Source organism: Poecilia formosa, unplaced genomic scaffold, assembly GCF_000485575.1.
Source record: "Poecilia formosa unplaced genomic scaffold, Poecilia_formosa-5.1.2 Scaffold2231, whole genome shotgun sequence".
Classification (NCBI taxonomy): Eukaryota; Metazoa; Chordata; class Actinopteri; order Cyprinodontiformes; family Poeciliidae; genus Poecilia; species Poecilia formosa.
Window position 1 is genome coordinate 10,672 of NW_006802170.1, and position 11,325 is coordinate 21,996.

Below are 11,325 nucleotides of genomic sequence, written 5' to 3' on the forward strand. Positions count from 1 at the left end.
CAACCATCTACCAGATCATTTTAAAGAACTTTATGCTTCCTTCTGATGACAAACTTTACAGAGATGATGATTTCATTTCCCATCAGGCCTTGACATTTGCCTACTCTGCTAAAAATACCAAAAACAAAAAAAGGTTCAAGGACAATCATTTTCCTGCTCTTGATTGGCCAACAAACCTTTAAACTGTAGATGGAAGCAAAATCATTTTACAAATGCAACATACAAGAACAGTTGACCACAGAAAGCCTAGGAGATGTTTACCAGAGGAAGCAAATCTCTTTACTCCGCCTGACTCAAATAAACGTCCTTGACGTCAGTGGTCCCCAACCTTTTTTATTACCGCCAACCGGTCAGGACTTGGACCGGTCCGCAGCCGTGGTTTTTCTCGGTAGAGACAAAAACCACTGACTTTTGCCCCAATAACTTATAATAAATGAAATTAAACGATTCCACTTAAATTACCAGCACTTCACCTGCTGGGGTCTGAACGCACAGCTTCACAAATTCCTCCTGGTTCGCATCTGCAGAGATCTGCGCTTGTTCATCGGGCAGTTGGATCTGTCTGATCCAAACCGATCCATTAAACTTTTCTTTTTTTACCCTGTGCGTGCGAGGATTTTTTATATTTTATGTTTTATTTTGTCCGTGATTTCACTTCCCCGAAACAGACAGATGTTATGTCTGCCGCACTTCTGAGCGCTGCTCTCCTTCTGGGTGCAGGAGGGTCACTTCTTCAGATCCATTAGTTAAAGCCACAGGGTGAGTTAAGTTTAATTCTTTGCAGTGTTGGTTGTGCAGCCGCAGCGAACTGCGCATGTTACGATCTAATTAACTTGTTCACCTTTATTTATTTCCTCAAGATAAACTGCCGGCTCCTCTGTTTAGACTATAAATGGGTTCAACATTGCATTCTCTTTAGTTTTCTCTGTTCTGTATGTAATGGAGACTGAAATTAAACGCGCCATTTCTACCAAGGTTGGTAGAAATGGCGCGTTTAATTTCGCTCCAAAGCATCCGGTGTTATGCCCAGGTCTTATTCTTTAAATGTATTGAAAGAATAACTTCAGCGAATAATTGTTTGAGATCCCAGCGTGGAGCAAGTAACTCCACTCAGACCAATCAGATTGCTGCGGCACATCAATATAAAATAAATACAGAGTTGAATGGCTTCAATAATTACCCATTTAATATACCCAATTCATATTATTATTACTTCACTCTTATATTTTATTTTTGATTCCACAGTCATATTTTGTTTTTCTAACAAAATATGTTTCAGAAATGGAACAATCGTGTAAATATTTTTATCTGAAAAATGTTATTTTTTGAATGTGAGGTAAAACATTCATTCATCATTCACTTTAACCCTTATCCCCCTGTAGGTATCCCCCCGAACAGGTGCCCTCACAGAGGGTAACGTTTCGGACGAAACATTACTCCGAATCGTTCGCCAGTTGAACATNGAAAATAATGACCCTGGGACTTAATTCTAAGTCACTAAATCTAATCTAGCCGTAAACAAGTGCCGTTATTTTAGGAAAAGAGCTACCGTTAACAGGAGTGGTTGTTGAAGCTATGCAGCTGTGAGGGCTACTCAGCTGACTGTTTCTCAACTGAAAAGGGTCGTAACTTCTGGATTGTAGATAGTTAGAGCTAGACAAGTCTTTTCCACCACCAGTTTAAATAGAATATCTCTTATAAACCGACTTTGGGGTAAGACCCGGGTTTCAGAGATTTTCCGGACCTGTTAGACAGAGAACTGGTCAGTAGTCAGTCGAATGAGTGGTGAGATAAGGGCGGGGCTGGCTATTGCAAAATAACAAACACTTACCATTAGTTGTCTTGATAGTATGTCTTTTTCCTTCCATTTCCTGACCTTTTTTTACAAGCTATGTTATGTCCTTTGGCCAAACAGATCTGCAAGGCTTGACCTTCAGTATGAACCTTAGGGATTGAAGGAGGAGCATTTAAGGAAACCATGGCTGTCTGCTGGTGCAATTCCCTCTGTCACAAGCTTTTCTAAATATGTCCAAAATGAGCAGTTGACCCACTATCTGTGGCTGGCATACTAAGGATATGTCTCATGAATTTTATTCCATAAGACATTCCTTGCTGTGTGTGTATAAAGAAAAAGTAACATTTAGTATAACAAAATGTAGGAAGCAATCAGTGAAAACACTGATGGAATAAAACCTGACACTGGGGACACACACTGCAGGGGAGAAGTCCTATGTGGTTTATACTCGCATTTACTTTAGTAACTACACAAATAGAGCCAAGATGCCCATGCAGATGCTACCCATTCGAGGCACTTTGTTTCACTGTCCACACACACACGCGCATGCATACGCAAACTCTCACACACACCAGCAACCAAATATTGCTGGTCTTATTCAAGGTTTTCAAGCCAACCTATTCATTTAATCCTTTCTTTCTTTCTTTCTTTCTTTCTTTCTTTCTTTCTTTCTTTCTTTCTTTCTTTCTTTCTTTCTTTCTTTCTTTCTTTCTTTCTTTCTTTCTTTCGCACTGCATGCTGGAAGTTGGTGGAGGAGCGTGTGTTGAGTTGACTGAGAAATTGAGAATTTCTGACTTTGTTTTTTTTCTATCTCTATTGGGGTTTTTTCTGGGTATTGTTATTTAAATATTGTGGAGTTAGATTAAGTGTAATTGGTTACTTTTTTGTGCGTAACACCGGCATTTTGCCTTTTGGCGCAAAATGCTGGAAATGGATTTGACCAAACTTACGAGACAACATTGTTTGAAGATCATACCCGATAGTCCCACTATGACAGTGGAGGAATGTAGTTTGCCGGTGGGAGAAGTTTTAGGTTGCATCATTAAATTTGTTGCTCGAATGAGCAGCACTGTGGTCATTTTTGTTGACAGTGTGGACAAGGCAAACAAAGTGATTGAAAAAGATATTGTTGTGAATGATATTTTTTTTTCCATTTGTAGAAATACGGAACAAATTGCGTCCCGTATCGGTTTAATACCGGACACAACATTTGACAGCGGGTCGGGTGGCAACCCTAAAAGGCATGTTGTGTCGCACAGAAGACAGGTCCTTATGATACTGAATAAAAAGAATGAAGACCTTAACTTAGTTCTTAATGTGCGAGTGGACGAGTTTGATTACATTTATGTAAACTTGGGCACTTTGGTGTGCTTTGATTGTAGGGAAGTTGATCACGTTGGTCAAGTTGATTCGAGCACGTTCTGGGAAAAATCTCTCTCCTGATAATTAGGCGCAAACTCGAGACAAGGAAAGTGAAAAATTGCCGAATCAAGCTGAGGGTACAGATTCTGGGAGTGCAGTGACAAAAGAAACAGAAGGGCAAACATCTGAAAAAAAAATGTTCACAGTGAAAAAGAAGTGCATGAAATATGTGTGCTAGAGCAAACATAAGTCTGCTTATTGGCATTTTAACACTGCTTTTTTATTGGATACCAATTTTAAGGAGGCATTTACTTCATTCTGGAGGGTGCATAAAGCTAGAAAAGAGGATTTTACATCTTTAGGGCAGTGGTGGGATCGTGGGAAAATTTAAATTAAAGAATTATGTCAACAGTACACTGTCAATGTTTCATCTAGTTTAACCAAGGCTATTAGAGGATCTGGAGATTGAAATAGTGGCTTCTGCACAATCTACAGGAGATCGAGGTTGTTTTGAGAAAAAAAAGCTGCTTTGGCTGTTTTGCTGGGCTCAAGCGCTGATTTGATGCAGATTTCAGAAAGTTGCTGTAATGGACGCTCCAACAAAGTTTTTCTTCTCGTTAGAAAAAAAGCAAGGACAGTGCAAGTTCATGCATGGTTTGAAATCAACTGCGGATGTTCTTTTGACTGCAGATGATGACATTAGGTGGAGAGCAGCCAATTTCCATGCAGATCTGTACAGCTCTGAATACATCAAGAACGAGGACACTTTCAACGACTTCTGCAATGATCTTCCAAGAGTTTCTGTGGATTTTGCTAAGGAGTTGTGAGAGCCTATGACTTTGGAGGAGATTCATGCCGCACTGCTAAGCATGGAAGGAGGGAAAGTACCTGGCATTGATGGACTTCCCAGTGAATTTTACAGGGCTTTCTGGTCTGACCTCTGCGTTGACCTCTTGGAGGTTTTTGAGGAGAGTTTTGCTGAAGGATTTCTACCTCAGAGCTGCAGGAGAGCAGTTCTTACGTTGCTGCCAAAGAAAGGTGATCTCCAGGAGATTAAAAACTGGCGACCTTTTTCTCTGTTGTGTACAGATTATAAACTGTTGTCAAAGGTGCTGGCAAACAGACTGAAAAAAGTGATGGAGGTTGTTCATCAAACACAAACTTACTGTGTCCCTGGCAGGTCGATGTTTGATAATATTTCCCTGAATAGAGATATTTTGGACATCTCCAGATCATTGGGGTGTAATGCTGGTTTGGTTTCTTTGGACCAGGAAAAGGCTTTTGACAGAGTTGAGCACCGTTACCTGTGGAAGGTGTTGGTTTGGTCTCAGCTCCGAATTTATTGCCAAGATTACGGTTCTATATGAAAACATTGAAAGTGTATTGAAAATTAATGGCTGTTTGTGTAAACCTTTTAAAATTACAAGAGGTGTTCGACAATGTTGTTCTTTGTCTGGAATATTATATGCTCTTTCTATTGAACCACTGTTAAAGAAAATTAGGTCACATATTCAGAGACTGGTTTTACCAGGTTGTAATATGTCTTTTACTTTATCAGCTTATGCTGATGATGTCATTATTTTTATTAAAAATCAGGAAGAAGTGAATAATTTAGGTAGAATTGTTGACTTATTTTGTAAATTATCAACTGCTCATGTTAACTGCGCTAAGAGTAAGGCTGTGGCAATAGGAAGCTGGCTTATTTGGGCTTCCTCAACTTCCAGGTGGTTTAAAATGGAAAAGAAGGGGTTTAAAATATCTTAGTGTATATTGGTGAGATGAGGACACAGAAAAAAAGAACTGGGAGGGAGTGATGGAGAAAGTGGAGGGAAGGTTAGAGAAGTAGAGATGGTTGTTACCGCAGATGTCTCATAGAGGGAGAGTGCTCATTATAAATAATTGAATTGCTTCTTTATTGTGGCACGTTAGCATGTTTGGAACCACCTGGTGGATTACTTAATCATGTATTATTAAATTCTTTTGGGATGACAAACAGGACACGCTGTTTGTCATCCCATCATTATGTTTCTCGGCTGGCCTGGGAATGCCTTGGGTTTCCCCTGGATGGATGGATGGATGGATGGATGGATGGATGGATGGATGGATGGATGGATGGATGGATGGATGGATGGATGGANCTCACCACCTAAGTATTCTGAACTAAGTCTACAGCTACAACATGAACTAGTTTTTATTAATTTGCTATATTTTATATGAAATTCTGTTTACAAATATATAAAATTGCATTGAATGGATCAGAATATTAATAAGAAGTTTAGGTCAGTAACTCAATACACTAAGTTCATATTTGGACTACTTGGACTGCTGTTTTTAAGCCTTTATTAATGTAATTCATGATGATTTTCTGCTTACAGACAATGAATCCATTCTAGCTGTAATCAGATTGTAATATTACATCAAACCAATTATAAACTTTTAAATACACAAATGTGAGCTTGTTGAAACGTATTTTGAAAACCTACTTCCAGGTTATTTTGAAAAGATAACTTGGGAAAGGGAAAGTTTCTTATTCAGCTACAGTAATGGAGATAGAAAGGTTGGCGAAGCATGCTATTGGAGGTTATTTTTACCAAAAGCAGACCATGATGCTTTCAGGTACATCTCGGACACTAAATTGTTGATATAACAAAACAGCTATGAAGCTATTTAAGCATGTTTTAGTCTCAAATATGGGCACAGTTCTAACACTGACTGTTTTTAAGTGATTTTGTTGTTGTATAATTTCTGTCTAGGCATTGACTTTGCTTGCTTATCTTGCTTTATTCATTGAATAAAAATCCAACCAAACCTCAAAGTAGTTCAATACTTTTGATACCTTTTATACCAATGAATGTAAGCTCCATGGAGTCGAGCTTCAGATATTCCAATCAACTTCCAAGAGGACTAGAAATGTCATCTGCTCTAATGGACACAGCAATCATCCGGTAAGGAAGCAGAAAATTCTGGTTACAACAAGATTGCAGATAATCTAGAATTGCATCTTTCTTTTTTCAAATGGTGACTTAGCCAACAGGTCTATCTCCCTCTCATTCTCTATGCCTGATAATATCATCAGAGACAGGAATTCATACCATTAGCCCAGTATCGTACATATTTTCTCCAACTGTAAGGATATTCTTCAGTAACCCAAGCAAAATATTACTGATGTTTGTATTTTTTTCACCAATATTTGTTTGGAGTCCATTGAATATATTTAAGCATGAATGCATATTATTGGATTGGATTGAATAAGAAAGGTGATGGGATGTGCAGTGATGTAAAACTCTGAAATGAGTCCAACACTGAGAAAGACAGATGGAGTTAGCAAACACGAGAGTGTGACAGTCCAGCTCAGTAAAGACAGAGCTTAGCATCCTGCATTATGTCCACACAGTCAGGGCTAACTTGAAGGCTCAAGCTGCATGCTGTTCCTGTGATTAGCTCTCCATCTGGCAGGGTGGGCAGTGTGAACATCCAGAGCAGTGCAGCCTGCTGCATAGATCTCTGAGTTGGGGGATGGATTTGGCAGAGACAGTCTGGGTGCAGTTGATGTTTAGTCCTGCCCACAATGCCCACAGGGATTAAACATCTGGCTGAAATCCTTTTCTGGAAAGTGAAATATGATGAAAAGATGTCATGCCTTTCATGCCTTACATATGTAACAATGTTTGGCTTTAATGTTTGGGCAATTTTGTTTCTGTGTTTGAAATTAGGTTAAAGTGCAATTACATATTAAAGCAGACAATGACAGTTAATAAAATCAGTGAATAAATTTGCCATTTGTACCCGTTACTGAAGTATAACAGAGTGAGATCTTTATAAAGGGCTGTAAAAAGTATTTAACATACTTTCTTTTGTTTTTGCTCTTTTTTGTCACATTCAAATCAGGCCAGAAAAACCAAATCTGAATATCTAAGAAAAAATAAGCAGAACAAAAGTTTTGGAGTGGCTTAGTCAAAGTTCAGACCTGAGATGCTGTGGCATGACCCTCAAATATGGCTGAGTCAAACAATTCTGCAAAGATAGGGCCAAAAGTTCTCACCAAAAATCTGAAATTGAACTTTGTTTTTTGACAACTTTAAGTTTTGTCTTTACCAATCAGCACAGAAAATGGCACCAGACAACATTTTCTGATTCCTTTTCTAGGCCTCTAAGCTACGTCCTAAAGAAGGCCTTCTCTGATGTGTCATTTCCTTAACTTTATGTGCACACATGTATGCGTGTGTGTGTGTGTGTGTGTGTGTGTGCGTGTGCGTGTGTGTGTGTGTGTGTATGCGAGCATGCAAGCAGCTAAAAAAGATAGAAGAAAACACAGAATCATTTATTCCTAACAGTAGCACTCATTCCTGGTCTGAAAAATTTACTTTGGATGAAAAGCAGATGCTGGTGGACTTTTTTAATGGAGAAGAACTCCCTGATTCTACACATCCGTTTCCAGAAATGGGACTAAATACTGATTTCTCAGAAATGACGGGTCCTCTTTTGATCACTCTAAAAATGTTGACTTTTGTATGTTGAAATTTTTGTATAAACTGGTTGAATAAGAAACAGTTAAGTGGAAGAACTGATACTATCAGTTAAAGTCGGAGAAAATCAGAAGGAGGGTTTTTAATCAGCCCCCCTTGACTAAGAGGGCAGGTGACCTTCAGTGGAGGATTTTGCACGGTTCTGTGAGTGTTAACAGTTTTGTGTCTAAATTTAAAAAGATATAAATGAATTATGTCCTTTTGTGAAGAAATAGAAACTACTTTTCACATGTTTCTTGAATGTAAATGACTTTCACCATTGCTTTTTTTTTTGTTGGAAGATGTTTTTTAAAAAATGTGGTGTTAATTGGTCTGAGTTAGCTTTTATATTTGGTGCAGGTTGTACAAAAAAGGACGCCAGTAAGTGGAATTTGTTGAATTTTCTTATTGGAGAGGCAAAATGTTCCATTTATATTAGTAGAAGAAATAAATTAAATGGTGTTTTGGGGGAAAAAAGTTGACAGGATATTTATTCTGATGGTAAAAAACAGAGTAAAAGCAGAATTTATGTTTTTTTCAACGATTAATAACTGAATTTTTATCTTGGTACTTTAATGGCATGTGCTCTGTGGTTGAGAGAAAGCTAGTTTTCAATTCGATATTTGTGTGAATGTTGAAGTAAAATATGTTAAAATGTATTTTTATTGAAAAATAAATGTTATTAAAATCAAGTCTTCTTTCTTTCTTTCTTTCTTTCTTTCTTTCTTTTCTGATGTTTGTCAGGTAATTTCAGAAATAGTGGATGCATTTTCAATTTGATTCACTGATTAATGCAATTATGCTGCTCTGTAATTTTGCTTAATCAAGAAGCATTTCAAGGATTTTTCTGGTTTGCTGAGAGCCTAATTGGTGCAGGAGCTTGATCTGGGGAATGCAACAAGGTTGAAGGCTGCCTAATGAAAAGCAAAAGCTGTAGCCCATTGTGTGATGCTGAAGGACCCATCGTGACTTTTATATACAAAGGTTAATCTGCTTTAGAAAAAAATAAGAATTGCTGTCAGGTTCACAGTAACCTGAACACAGGTTACTGTGAACTTGATAGAAATGTTATATTTGGACGCTTCTTTTTCTGAAATGGCTTGATTTTTCTTTAGTACAATATTATTAGCTATAATTTTAGATTTAAGTAGAATGTTAAAACAAAGTAAATAATTATAAATGTATTCACTTTTTATGCTGCTAGAATAATATGCTACATCATAATCAAGTAACTTACGCAAAAAAATGTTACTACATTGTATTGGCTGTTTTTTAATTTAAAAAAAATTAATATGGCCACAGTTGAAAAACATGTTTGGTTAATTGGTCTCTCTAAATTGAACTTGGGTGTGAGTGTGAGCCTGTTTTTCTGTCCTGTGTGTTTCTGATCCCCTGCGATGGATCGCCTGTCCAGTGTCTGCCGTCATCAGCCCCGCTGCAGCCCTGAAAATATAAACAAGTATAGAAAATGGATGGATGTTTTAACTTTTTTGTATAATTTATAATATTTTAAAAAGTACAATTTGGCAGAACATGGGTCACCAACTGTGTTCTTTGATGGCAGTTACCAAGCAAGTAACTGCCACTCAGCGAGTGGAATACCCCAGGGGGTTGTCCTGGTCCCTTATTATACTGTATTTTCCTAATGATTTATTGTATGTATTATATAAAGCTGGCATAGTAACATTTGTATGCAGATGATTAAACCATATACACATCACATCAGCTTTAACTTATAGGGAATTACAAACTATTACCTAAGAAAAGCCTGCAGTTCTATTGCATCAAGTTGGGATCTTAACAAATAAACAAATAAACTGAACAATTTTCAGAGTTGTTCATCCATACTTTGTGTTTCTAATTATGATTTAGCCCCACTCATGCATTACTTCACTGCCAAAGTCAGACACAGTGTAAATGTAGCATTGTTTTTTTTTTTTGTTTTTTTTTTTTGTAATTTATACCTCCAATAAATCTGTTCATGCATGGACTTATCACAGTAGGCTTTACAAGGTGTATATACATTTGAAATGCTCAAAGAGCTGGCTTGTTGAAACTGTCTAGATGAAAATAGGGCTAAAGCAGTCTCCACTGACACAGAGAAGACACAATTCCAGCACAGTAGCTGTCAGTCAAAGCTCCAGGGAAGTAGAACCAAAGGAAGGTCTCATGTGGCCCGCAATTTTCTTGAGGCCATTAAAACCAGCCCTTTTTAATTCCTTTTTCGTCACTCAAGCTATTCTCGTTGCAAAGTGGTCTTTCAGTGCTCAGCTTCCCTTCCAGCGCTTGAAAGACAGGAATGTGAAAGCATTTTGTAGAACAATGCTGAACACATCTGCTAATTTCCCTGGCTAAAGGGACTAGAGGACAAGCTCATTCATCCGGGGCTCTGTGAACATTTCAGTGCAGTGTAATGTTTCTGTTCCATCACAAAACACTCAGTGTTATTCAAGAGCGTATCAAGTATTTTGTAAAATACTTAAAGTAGTGCTTTTCTGATGCAGTATGCAAATGACTTTGTTAAATGGAACTCATTGAGTCAGATAATCCCACTGCTAAACAGAATGCCTGACCAGATGAAAAAAAAACACCAAGAGAACACAAAGTTGAAAGCTGTAAGAATGCAATTAATGTAAAATTTGAAAGTAGCAGGACAATGTAGCAGAGTAAGAAAAAGCAATCAGTATGTCCTGCAGCAGACTCAGCCTGCAGCAGACTCAGCCTACAGCATCATAACTCTAAAGATAACTCAGGATAACTGAAAATACTGAGATGACTTCAATCAGTTTCTCCAAATTGCTATCAACACTCACTTTTAGTAAGTTACTTGGTTACTGTGTTGGAAAAGTACTTTGAGTCAATACTACTTGCTTCCAAGTACAGATCCTTTACTTGATTTTTTTTCTGGAAATGATCTCATCTGACTCATTATCATGAGTCCCTCCTGTTCATTTCTATGAACAGGAGGGCATTCACAAAGCAGAACATCAGAAGTCTCCATCATTTTATTTTAAGGTAGGCTGCAGTCAACTAACTTTTTGTTTTGTTTTGTTTTGTTTTGTGGGGGCCATTATTGCAATTAACTGCATTTTTTTCTGCAAAAGACCCAAGCTGTGAAGCATTGAGTGGTGCTGCAGTGGTGCAGAGGTAAAACACAACCCATGGAGGCCTTAGTTGTTGACATGGCTGTCACAGGTTGAAATCCCAGCCTGATGGCCTTCACTGCATGTCTTCTCTCTCTCATTACCCACTTTCCTGTCTGCCTCTCAAATGAAGGCCTCCAGAAACAATGAAACCTTTATAAAAGAAGTGAGAAAGAGGAAGGTTGAGGACTCAATGAAGAAAATTGGTTTGTTTAAGTTACATGAACTGAATCTTTTTTGGTTAGTTGTGCTTCTTGATTTAAGTACTGCTAACTTAAAAAATTAGGTTTTCTTACTCGTTAATATTAAGCTTACTTTTTTTTAAGTAAGGTAAACTATTTCAATTTTAGAGTGTGTAGCCACTCTAACTAGGACATTTTAAGCCTCGCTTTAAAAGCAGACAGGGTGTCTGCCTCACAGACTGACACTAGGAACTGGTTCCACAGGGGAGGAGTCTCCTCTGAAGGAAACTGGTTCCAGAGTCAGAGCCGTGCATTGACACGAGACTGAATATTTCTAG

At 37.9% G+C, this 11,325-nt stretch overlaps 1 long non-coding RNA gene across 1 annotated transcript; it reads left to right on the forward strand.

Annotated features, from left to right (window-relative positions):
- Positions 1–616: 616 nt before the first annotated feature.
- Positions 617–10,271, forward strand: LOC107835380 (uncharacterized). The gene is made up of 3 exons (XR_001661205.1): positions 617–896; positions 5,561–5,563; positions 10,260–10,271. It is a non-coding gene; the product is annotated as an uncharacterized LOC107835380 (long non-coding RNA).
- Positions 10,272–11,325: the final 1,054 nt, after the last annotated feature.